Below are 12,917 nucleotides of genomic sequence, written 5' to 3'. Positions count from 1 at the left end.
TCGGCTATTTTGGCAGTTTTTGCCCCCTGCAGGTAAAACCGTTGACGGCAAAACCGTTGACGGCAAAACCGTTGGGCGTTGACGGCACGCGGCATGATTTCTCTGAGCGCATTTATAGGTACAACTAATTTGTCTACATAGGATAGGGTCTTCTGTTTACAGAGGACCTCCTCCTTACAGAGCCCCTGTCCCTTCCTACAGTGGGCGGCGACGCGGTTGGGAGTCTTTTCTGTACAGTTTCCTGAGTTCTCAGTTCTCACTATAGTGAGAACTGAAAACTCTCTATGGAGAGTACCTAGCAGGGACCAGAAGCCAGAAGGTTATTTGCTTACAGTGGGCCTCCACTCTATGTACTTAATATACGACGGCCGACGCTGTCTTTGACTACCGGGGTCCTCCTCATGCCCACAGTGGGCCTCTTATCTACAGAGGGCTTCCTCTCTACAGATTGCCTCTTATCTACAGAGGGCCTCCTTTACAGAGGGCCTCCTCTCTAGTCTCTACAGGAACCTCCTCTCCACAGAGGGCTTCCTATCTATATACGGACTCCTCTCTTTAAAGAGTCTCGTCTCTACACAGGACCTCCTCTATACAGAGGACCTGATCTCTGCAAAGGGCCTCCTCTCTTCAGAGGGCCTTCACTCTACAGAGGGCCTCCTACCTACAGAGGACCTCCTTTCTACTGAGGGAGTCCTCCTCTACAGAGGGCCTCCTCTCTTCAGACGATCTCTCTACAGAGGGCCTCCTCTCTTCAAAGGGCCTTCTGATTTCAGACGGTTTCCTCTTTACAGAGGGCCTGCTCTCTACAGAGGGCCTCCTTTTTACAGAGGGCCTCCTTTTTGCAGAGGGCCTCCTCTCTACAGGGGGTCTCCTCTCTAAGGGGGCCTCCTCTCTAAGGGGGCCTCCTCTCTACAGAGGGCCTCCTACCCACAGAGGGCCCCCTCTCTACTGAGGAGTCAGAGGGGCCCTAGCGGTCAGACCCAGACACTAGTGGTTATTCACAGGAGATGAGAAGGACCCTAGCTGTCACCTGTCAGGCTGGTCAGAGGGTCCTGATTGTTCTAACGTCATTTTTTATATTCCCGCGTGAATTTCGTTCGCCTCCGACGTGACTTCGGCCAACGTGGGCCTTCGGCCCACGTTGGATTCAGGCCGAAAGGGTTCAGGCCAACGTGGGCCTTCGGCCCACGTTGGCCTGAATCCTTTCGGGGGGCCTCCTGAAAACCCCAAGGGAGGGGCGGGCGCCCCCTCCGCCCCCCTTGGCTACGTCCCTGCTCGCGAATACGTAGCAGCGGCCGCCATGTTGGTGAGGGCGAGAATCTGCGGCGCTGTGTAAACACTATGGGAGGAGGGGGGTGTTTGGGACAGATTTTGTGGTATTTTTCGACCGAAAAGTGTTAATCTTTTTTACCTATGGCATTCTTTGGAATGAGTAGATTGTGAAACAAGGGCAGAAACATGTGTATTTATTGTAATGTAATTACATCAGCCCTAGACATATAGCCCTGAAGACGCTGATAAAGGATATGCGGCACGGAAGGTAAATGCAATTGGCATGCTAATTTAAGATTAAATTCGTTTCCCATTATGGCTACCATACTTTATATCTATGTATGCAGTATGCAATGGACAATGATCGACAATAAGTGCAATTTTAGCCCTCACCCGTTCGTAGTTTGTCAGCGTCTTACGAGTAGGGGAAGCCAGGGTGAACGGAGTGAACTCCAGCCGTTCGCCCCTCGACGGAGCAAGAACGGAAAAAATAGGTATGCTGTCCGCGATGTGAGTAAACCAGTGATACCAAATTTCAGGGTACTAGGTCAACAGGTGAACTCAGAGGTCAGGTCAAACACTGGAAATCGAACCAGTAAAGTCACTGGAGTTTGAGATCTTTCGCTATAAAATCGACCAAAACGCGTGAACTGTCGGCGAAATGGGTTACATCATTCCCAATCAACCTCATCTCGAAATCTAGCGAACCGGGTCACATAAGGTCATACAAGGTCTGCGACCTTAGATGACCTCGGATGGCTTTGACACATGGCGGGTCATGTGAAGTGTATTTATGGGCGCCGATCTCGAATCCCGTGTCAATCTTACTTTAAAAAATGATTTGCGGGCACAAATTCGCAAACATAATTAAGGATTACGAATAAAATGAGCAAGATGCTCCGAAAACTGCCCATATGAAGCGCAGCCTTGACCTCGAGGCAAATGCACGTTATCTAGACATCAACACTAAAAAAACGCATGTAAAATGCATAAACATGCACTAGAAGGCAAGGAAATTCACCCGGATGCGGCAAATCGCAAAATCCGCTTATTTTAGCCGAACATGACCTGACCCGAGCTCCGATGACCCATTCCTCACTTTGAATCAATCCGCGCCCCCTACAGGCACCGACGTCGCCCTTGCAGACAGCACCGACGATAGTCGCACAGGCACGTGGCGAGCTAGTGTAACTGTAGCCGCGCCTTCAGCCACGAACACCAGTTTGTGCCGGATCAGCCAGCCACGGAGCAGAGACGGCCGGCAACGAATCGGCAATTAACAGTGCTACATATCGACACGGTCACAAGAGGCGAGGCGTTAACCCAGCGCCCACTGCATTGGTCGCCAGTGGACCCACTCAGTCACTAAGCAATCATCGACAAAATACGTCTTTTATCGGCCAGACATTGATCTGTTCATTAATATGAAGTGTCCATCCAAATCCACGCTATCCGCCACACAGCAGCTATCGACGGTAGATACCCACTCCAGCGGCAGCTGGCCGCGACTCACTGACACCGGCTAGAGACAGCTGACCGCTGAAATCACCAACACTTCGGCAGGGTATGAGCGGGTCTCAGTCAGATCCCAGGCATGTAACCCGTCCCCACCTTAGCTCATCTGGCAGAGATGATGAAGAGGTGGTAAAGCTGTGTCATGTCGTCCGGCTGGATGTCGCTCACCAGGGCCTCCTGACAGGTGCTACAGCTGACAGAGTCGAGCGCCTTCTTCACCACGAACTCTGCGATGTAGGTGGCGATGTTGCCCACCAGACGGCAGCCCAGGCTGGAAGTCGTGCTCCGTGATGATGTGGAGTGCCGTGGCACCGTTGTCTGAGGTGGTGGAGGCCGAGGTAGTAAGGCTGGCTCCCCGTCCGCTGGTCGTGTGACCGACTGCCAGGATGCTGGTCGGGTCGAGGGCTGCCACTTTCCCTGTGCTGCCGGGCCGGACGCCGCAGCGGTGGAGCAGGTGCCGGAATATCCCGCAGAACTGTGCGGCACTGGGGTTGTTCCAGCCACCTGGAAGGTTCGATTAGTATCAATAAAATATGGCTAATAGTGTTTAGTGTTAACATACGCCAGGCACAAGTGTTGTACAAGTGTTGTATTTGTTGTTAACACATTGTTGACACACACGCACACGTACACACACACACACACACACACACACACACACACACACACACACACACACACACACACACACACACACACACACACACACACACACACACACACACACACACACACACACACACACACACACACACACACACACACACACACACACACACACACACACACACACACACACACACACACACACACACACACACACACACACACACACACACACACACACACACACACACACACACACACACACACACACACACACACACACACACACACACACACACACACACACACACACACACACACACACACACACACACACACACACACACACACACACACACACACACACACACACACACACACACACACACACACACACACACACACACACACACACACACACACACACACACACACACACACACACACACACACACACACACACACACACACACACACACACACACACACACACACACACACACACACACACACACACACACACACACCCCTACTTGTAAGCGCTCACTCGTCAGGACCATGACACCCCACCGACTTGACAGGACCGGGTGATTTACGGAGGGTAGTTGCTTTTTAAGATCGAAACATTTATTTACAGCACATATACAAGAATCAAAAACATTTTGAATCAATATTTCTCTCGTACAATGATATCGATATTTTGCGTGTAAGCACCGACCCGTCAGGACCGACCGCCCGCTGGGTGGTTGACAGTCCGTCAGGCAGGTGCGGTGACCCTAATTAGGATCGGAATGTGAAGGGACAGACGGTGGCTCGGTCGGAAGGCAAATGAGGTAAGGTTTAAAGAGGGAGTAAAACGGGCTGGCCCCATGCACGTGTAAGTTCTCCCGGCGTACCGCTCGCCGGGACAAGGAGGGAGGAGGGGAGTGGGGGGGGGGGGGTCAGCGGCCCGTAAAGTTGTGAATATATATGCAGATTGCAGAGCGGGTAAGCCCATCAAATTACGCGTAACATCCTTACGCCATACAACATAATTCGGCCACATAACTTGATTTATACTATCCTGATATATCCCTCGCCGGCCGAGGGGGGGGGGGCGGGTGCCGCCCCCCATAGGGTTTTTTCGCGATAGCTCCGAACACGCTGGCGATAGAGAGCTGAAACTTGGCATACCTGACCTTTGATCCAAGCCGAATCTTTTGACACCAACCGCATTTTTGGGTCAGGTCAGGTCACTGACCTATGACGTCATAAGTGAACCTCTGCACGGTCTTCAGATGTCGCAACTTCGCAACGCACTCACTGCCAGAGGAGATGTCACAGGGAAATGAAACTTGCAGAATCTAGTATCCATTATGAGTCCCACAACTTGTATATCTCGGATTTTTCCTAAAGGTCATATGAGGTCAGGTCATTTTCGTGACCTCACCATTATAAGTCAATGGGGAAAAATGAAAACTGCTATTCTGGCGCCGGGAACGATCTCCAACTATCTCAAGCACACAGAATCGTGATTTGATGCACTCCTTGCAAGGTTAGATGCGTCACTTTTGCAATATTGACCTTGCGTGACGTCATTTATGACGTCATCAAGGTCATATTAGTTTTTCGTCAATAACTCTTGATCAAATTGAGCTAGCGAGTCGGGAAAGCCACCAATGGACTCAGGAAGACCTGCCGAATCGAATGATATGCGACATGACCTCTTTCGACCAGCTTCGTGACCTGGGGGTGCTGACCTGACCTTGACCTGAGGTCAACACCCCAAGTTGACCTGACCCGGACAAAAAGTATATCATTCGACGCGCCTGAGCGAGACGAACACGATGCTGCCAAAGTCGGCGCTCTGCGGCCGTTTTTTGCGAAGTTATTCACCAAAAACTGAACCGTACCTTGGGGCACTTGACCTGACCTCAGAGGTCACCGGTTGACCTAGGACCTTAAAATCGGGTACCAATCTCTGCGTCTCGTAACGGCGCACACGCTCGTTTTTTCCGCGACGCGCTAGCTCCACCAGGGGCGAAACGGCGAGGGGGGGTCGTACCCGCCCCCCCCCCTCGGCCGGCGCGTATGTAGGAAACCAATAGGTCCTGCGAGGGATATAATAATTGAATGAGGACATTTACTCCACAAGAAATCGTTCGGGTCGGAGCTTTCGAATTGTATTACAAAGCTTCGTCAGCGTATCGTAATCGGGTTCGGGGGTATCGGTCGCATCATTTAGGGCGATTCGTCTTTGGCAGACAAGGACATGTCACAGAATACAGATAGTAAAATAGATAAATAGCACGTGACATATATTTCCATGCAACAACAGGCCACATGGGCCCAACAAGGTTACATGCACATGTAAATCAATGCACATAAACTCACATGAATCAGACATATCTCACATACATCGATAAACAATCTCCTTTCACTACATTTCATAAATATCCCGACACGAATAAAAAAGAAGAAAAGAAGAAAAAAAGTTTTAGATTTCATTTCAAGTGTCAAAAACTAAGACCACTTTCTGCAAAGAATAAATCAATTCCATTCTTGAATTGCTGGATGGAGGAACTATCGATAACCAAAGATGGTAAGCCATTCCAAATATCTACGACCCTACTGGTGAAAAAAGACTGTCTTAAGCGCGTTCTTGTATACTTCTTTTTCAGTTTACATTTATGTCCCCTCGTAGAATGCGAATTTATTGTAAACATATTCTGAAAGTCAAGTTTGTCAATACCCTTGTAAATCTTGAACAGTTCGATTAAATCTCCTCTTACTCTCCGGTAATTTAGCGAGAACATGTTAAGTGACACAAGTCGATCTTTGTAACTCATTTGAGCTAAGCCCCGCACCATCCTAGTTGCCTTTCTCTGAACCCGTTCTAATAATGTTACATCTTTTTTAAAAGAAGAATGGCAAGCTTGTGCACAATATTCTAAATGTGGCCTAACATAGGCACAGTAAAGTCTCTTCATGACCTCCTTACTTTTATAAGTGACATTTCTGTTTATAATTCCCAACATCTTAAGGGCCTTTTTCCGTGCCTCCTGACAATGGCGGCTAAATTTCAAATCATCTGAAATCATTCAACGTGACATTCTATGATAAAACATTTAACATATATGAAAAAGAAGGAAATATCTCATAAGCGATATGCATTCTAATTATACCTAAATCTGTTAAATAACAAAGGTTATATAAAGTGATTACGGAGCGAGCGATGCGAGCGGAGTCTTACGTAGAATAACGGAAATTTCTGAGTATGAGCGCCCGGCCGGCCGGCCGTGGTCACGATTCTGCGACGCTTATATCTCAGCAACCACTTGACCGATTTACATGCGGTAATTTTTGTAGGGTAGCTTCATTCCTTCTACCAAGTATTGGACGATTCTCGATGCATGTGGGTGACCCCTTATGCACGTGCCACGTGCAAAACGAAGAGGTGTCACTTTTGTAATAGTTGCAATATCTCGGTAACTACTGGGCCGATTGCGCTGCAAGTTGGCATGTAGGTAGGCACCCACTAGGCAATGCATATCCATGTGCCAGAGTTGGGGTGCTGCTGCACGTGCGCACGTGCAGGGGTCGTTTCCAGATCTCGAGAACGGCTGGACCGATTGCGCTGAAATTTGATACACGGTTAGGGACCAGTTAGTAGGGTGCCGTGCACAAGTCAGTTGGGACCCATTTTGCACGTGCGCACGTGCAGGGTGCCGCTTCCAGATCTCGAGAACGGCTGGGCCGATTGTGCTCAAATTTGGCACATCGCTAGAGACCGGTTAGTAGGGTGCCGTGCACAAGTCAGTTGGAGGTACCCCCTCGAAATTTCGCACGTGCAAGGCCCACCCTCTCGCTCGCTCCGTTAGTCGCTCCAAAAGGCGTTATACTGGTAAATAGTAATAAAGACCTACCTATATATAGCAAGTGATATAAACATGTATGCAACATCAATAGATAATAGGCTAACAAAGGTACCAGGTATATAAAATACACTATAAACGACCAAGGTTAAGAATAAAAATGATAGCAATGATAAAAAACACTCCATCAATAGGCTAGAACATTCACAACAAATAACATTAATAAAAGGAGGATATACAGTTCACGAGAAAAGTAGCCATATGCAACAACCAATGGGGGGGGGGGAGGCGTGAAATATATAAAAAAGACAAGTCAAAATCGTACAAGCTTTTAGCGGCAGGCAGTAGGCACTGCGGATAATGGGTAGCCAGCGATCCTGTAGCATAGCACCTGAATTCCTGTTCAAATTGGCATCATTTGAATACAATTCGAATCATTGAATACAATTCGAAAGCTTCGACCCGAACGATTTCTTGTGGAGTAAAGTCCTCATTCAATTATTACATTAGCAAACTCCACATCATGCCCTTTAGTGTATCCTAATATATTTTACCTCAGTTTATATAGCTATGCCGTCATATGTTGGCCCGAAATCTGCGGTTCTCATGATGTATGAAAAGTTCCTGCCCGCTTATGAGTGCATTGGTGGGATTGCATATGATATAAATGATGCCAATAATAGTGTTAATACGATGTCACATCCCACAAAGGTCTCATTGGACCGAAGGGGTCCATTCCATCACAGCAAATACGAACCCAACCTACTCGTACAATATGTAGGCTTTCCACTCATAAAGCATGAGCCACTTTACAGCGACTTCTGGCCATGCTGTGTTGTACACACACAGCAGAGCTGAACAATCGATTTTGAATATGTAAGGGCATATTTGTGTTATATTGTTAACTGGCGGATCCAGGGGGGGGGGCGGGGGGCAGGGGCTAAGGCCCCCCATTCGTAACTCACCAGGGCGGCAATATAAATTAGCCCCCCCCCCCCAATGCACCGGAATTGGTCATTAACCTTCACCCCAGTGCCACGATGGGACCACCGCCGGAATTGGCGCGACATTGGTGGATTTGCCGACCTTTCCCAAATTTAGTTAAAATGTATCACATAGTTCAGAAATGTCCATGGACCACGAATCTGCAAATATTTTTCGTCCATGGTGTACAGCGTCCACGCCACATCAGCCCAAACACAAAGTTCCTTGACAAGCATCGTAGACCCCTTTTCGCACGGAGAAAAGTAGCAGCTAATTTAGGCAAAAAAATATATATATATATATATATATATATTAGACGGCTTCATCAATATTTTCGGAGTCTAGCCTGATAGTTAAGACCATGGGTTTCACGATGGAAAGAAAAACTTATAACGGAATATATAAATACGCTTCACATGTTAAGTTTCCTTAGATGTTTTTCAAATTGTGAGTTAATTTTGTTGTTATAGATATTCTGGAATGCCGATATAAAAAGTCCCGCTAGGTCCCGCTCTTCTTTTATCTTTATGGTGTTTACTAATTAATTACCTTTCAGAAAATGTATAGTTCAGCTGCCTCAGCCTGCCACAGCGAAAATGAGGGCCATTTTTTATTTTAGGTCACCGGCGCTGCCCGTGCGCGGTTACCGCGAGACGGCCGGAAGCTGTGAGTAACAGAACCTCAGGAGTTATACAAGGTTGACAAGTGCCAACTAAAGTTTTGTCCGTGCCGCCCCCTTCCCATAGGTTTTTTTTTCACGATAGCTCCGAACACACTAGAGATATAGAGCTGAAACTTGGCATATCTAATCTTTGATTCAAGCCAGATTCTTTGACACCAATCGCATTTTTGGGTAAGGTCAGGTCACTGACCTATGACGTCATAAGTGAACCTCTGCACGGTCTTCAGATGTCGCAACTTCGCAACGCCCTCACTGCCAGAGGAGCTATCACAGGGAAATGAAACTTGCAAGATCTAGTATCCATTACGAGTCTCATAGCTTGTATATCTCGGATTTTTCCCAAAGGTCATATGAGGTCAGGTCATTTTCGTGACCTCACCATTAAAAGTCAATGGGGAAAAATTAAAACTGCTATTCTGGCGCCGGGAACGATCTCCAACTATCTCAAGCACACAGAATCGTGATTTGATGCAATCCTTGCAAGGTTAGATGCGTCACTTTTGCAATGTTGACCTTGCGTGACGTTTTTATGACGTCATCAAGGTCATATTAGTTTTTCGTCAATAACTCCCCATCAAATTGAGCTAGCGAGTCGGGAAAGCCACCAGCTAGCGACTCAGGAAGACCTGCAAATCGAATAATATGCGACATGACCTCTTTCGACCAACTTCGTGACCTGGGGGCGCTGACCTGAACGAAGTTATTCACCAAAAACTGAACCGTAACTTGAGGCACTTGACCTGACCTCAGAGGTCACCGGTTGACCTAGGACCTTAACCCTCGCCGGCACAGGCGGGGGTTGATGCAACCCCCCTAAGGTTTTTAGCGAATAACTCGCGTAAAAAGCGGCCGATCGCGACGAAACTTTCAGTACCCTCGCATTGATCAATTTTACACCTACCCTGAAAATGTCATGACCCTGACCCAAATGACCTTTGACCTGTGACCTCTTTTCCGAGACCATGTTTGGCCGGAATCGCGATTCGGCGTACAGGTGTCCCATAAGTTCCTCCTCACCTATTTTTTTTCTTTTAGAGACTCGTATTTAAAATCATGCTTAATTTATTTTGTTACAGAGCTTTTGGGGTTGCCATGGCAACTGTGAATACGCTCCACGGTAACTAATTCGTCTAGACAAAATATATATATATATATTTTTTTTTGCTATAGAGAGTTCACTTCCTGTGGAGACGGCTTACGCCGGAACATAGAGGTCTCCGATACGGGTACGTCTCGGTATTTAGTCCGCACGTGGGCTATTCGCGACGGTTGAGGGTGATTGAGGCCATCCAGTCTGTAGCCAATGTCTGTCGCTAACTGAACGCACAGTCAACAAGTGACGCAGATGATTTGTCGGCAGTCAATCGTTGCAAGTTTATGCTCTTTTTTTTGTCAGCTCTCAGGAGTGATCCACGTGGTCAAAACTGTGTGGCGCCAAAGTAAAGTGGCCGTCAAAAAAGTCTTAGCGTTAGAAAGTTGGTAAGCAGGCTTTTCAGAATGGATTACCAGCTGTCTAAGAGTATTATTTCGGGGTACATGACTCACGGTCACCTGGGCTTAAACTTAATGGGGGACGCAAAACAGTTGAAAATGTCTTAAAATGGCCAAACATGTGATTCGTTATGCCTGAGGCTAAAAACACTGGAGGGCCGATGACACCAATGTGGTCATCTGGACTACCTAGTCCGTGTTCGAGATAAAACACCCGTTCAAACCCCAAAACGGTCCCATATGGGCGACGGAAATGGCCTTCGTGTCATCCCGCCTTATTCCTATGCAGAAGGCCAGCGTCAAGGAAATGTGGGGTAATATGCGACCAGACGCTGATCAGGTTGCGATTGATACTCCAGAAACAGTATTGGGACGCAGAATGCTTCTCCAAGAAGATCTAAGAGGAGTTTCAGCCTTCTAGCTTAACTCGAACCGCAAGTATGAACACATTTTTGGAGGAGAAAATGGCACCCGGGAGGTCGTAGGCCCATCTTCAAGCAAGACATTGCATCAGTGCACAGGTCAAGCAAAGCTTAAAAGCAGTGCCAGGAGACTGTGATAGGCGTCTGTGGCAAGATCACATCCCAAGCAACTCATCGGATCCAAATTTCATAAAAATGTGTTGGGAATATTTAAATCGAGGCTCGTCGAAGCGAAGCGCTGTTCCAGCCTCGAGGAGCTCACGGCGCATGTCAAGTCAGTCTGGGCTAACTGCGTTTGCAGTTTTTTGGTGGTTTCAAACGCTCAAACATGTGAAATGATGTTGGTCCCACTCCTATCCATTGTGGTAGGTGTCAATGTCACCTTAGGGTCAAGTCAGGTCATGGACCTTTTGATGACCTTGGTGCTTTTTCGAGTTTAACACGTTTCTAGGATGGTTTCGTCTAGCTGATTTTAAATTTAGTACCTATTTTACAACAATTTGAACATTTACGAAGAAGCTTTGATGCCTTCGTATCATTGTGTGTTATCATGTTACGTAGCTGCCTTCGTATCATGTTACGTAGCTGCCGGTGGTAGTGGACACCTGCTATACGGACGCCCATAAGTATCCCTACTGGTTGACCTGACCTGACCTGACGAAAAATAAGTGGCCTAAATCCGATGAGAAAACAGGATTTAGGGGTACCCTAGGCTTGGTTCCTTGCATGAGTTGCCCCCCCCCCCAAAAAAAACCGCAAGACTGGATCCGCCAGTGTGCAGGAATATTGTTTCACATTTCTTATTGCAACTAAGTTGCTTATAACTGAAACCTACCTATCAGGCATGTTCATCTTTCAATGAAATGCCACCATGCCGTGACACGTACGGTGTCTCGTGATGGAGCTTATCGTGTCGCCCAAACACGAGAAATTCCTCGACCCCTCGCCACTGGCCTCCCCACGCGGTCTCCCCAGCTGACGGTGACCGGCGGTGAGTGACAGCGGGTGATGCATGGCTTAGCGCGGTCAGCCGGCGACCCTCTGCGACGGCTGTCCGCGGCGGCGGCGGCGGCGGCGTCTCTTTGTTCCCTTCGGCCCGTACAGGGGAGCCGACTGGCCGGCCGGGACCCAGGCACACGGTATGCCAGCGAGAAGTTGGAACCGACCCGAGCATCTCAACAGTCAACACCCATGCCGTCTGGCTCGGAGCTATCGTACTGCTTCACAGCGAGTCAGTGACCTTGAGTGACCTATAGTCTGACAAAGCTAAGAAAGAGCGAATTTAACCCTCGCCGGCCGAGGGGGGGGGGGGCGGGTGCCGCCCCCCATAGGTTTTTTTGCGATAGCTCCGAACACGCTGGTGATAGAGAGCTGAAACAAGTTGTAATGGCATAATATAATGATGAAGAAGTTTTGAGTTCCCATTAACTACGTCCTTGACTGAAGTACACGGACTGCTGTATTAAACCATAAAATGCTCAGAACTACAGCCCTAGATGAAACACATACAATAACTAAGGAAAGGCATTATTTTATGCCTATCTATGTACATTGTTAGGTCCTTTACGCATGACAACTATCTGTTCTTTTTATTTCTTAAATCGTTACCAGTGCAGTAGGTATATAGAACGGCACTGTTCATGAAAAAGTTGACTTTATATTCCTGTTATACAGGCACAGGATACTGTTATAACTATGTAGGTACTGTTCAAATGTAGAATATAACCTTTTTACCACAAAATCTGAGCTACGATCAATGTCAGATAAAAGACAAAACACATTAGTATGTAAAGTTATTACGGAGCGAGCGAAGCGAGCGTTAGTCTTTCCTTAGATTAACGGAAATTTCCGAGTATGAGCGGCCAGCCGGGCGGCCGGCCGTGCGGACGCTTTTGCGTGGCTTATATCTCAGCAACCACTTGACCGATTTACATGCGGTAATTTTGTAGGGTAGCTTCATTCCTTCTACCAAGTATTGGACTATTCCCGATGCATGTGGGTGACCCCTTATGCACGTGCCACGTGCAAAACGAAGAGGTGTCAGTTTTGTAATTGTTGCAATATCTCGGTAACTACTTGGCCGATTGCGCT

The sequence above is a fragment of the Amphibalanus amphitrite genome, unplaced genomic scaffold (genome assembly GCF_019059575.1).
Source record: "Amphibalanus amphitrite isolate SeventyFive unplaced genomic scaffold, NRLGWU_Aamphi_draft 000418F_arrow, whole genome shotgun sequence".
Lineage (NCBI taxonomy): Eukaryota > Metazoa > Arthropoda > Thecostraca > Balanomorpha > Balanidae > Amphibalanus > Amphibalanus amphitrite.
The sequence above is the reverse complement of the archived record's forward strand: the minus strand, read 5'-3'. Positions refer to the sequence as shown.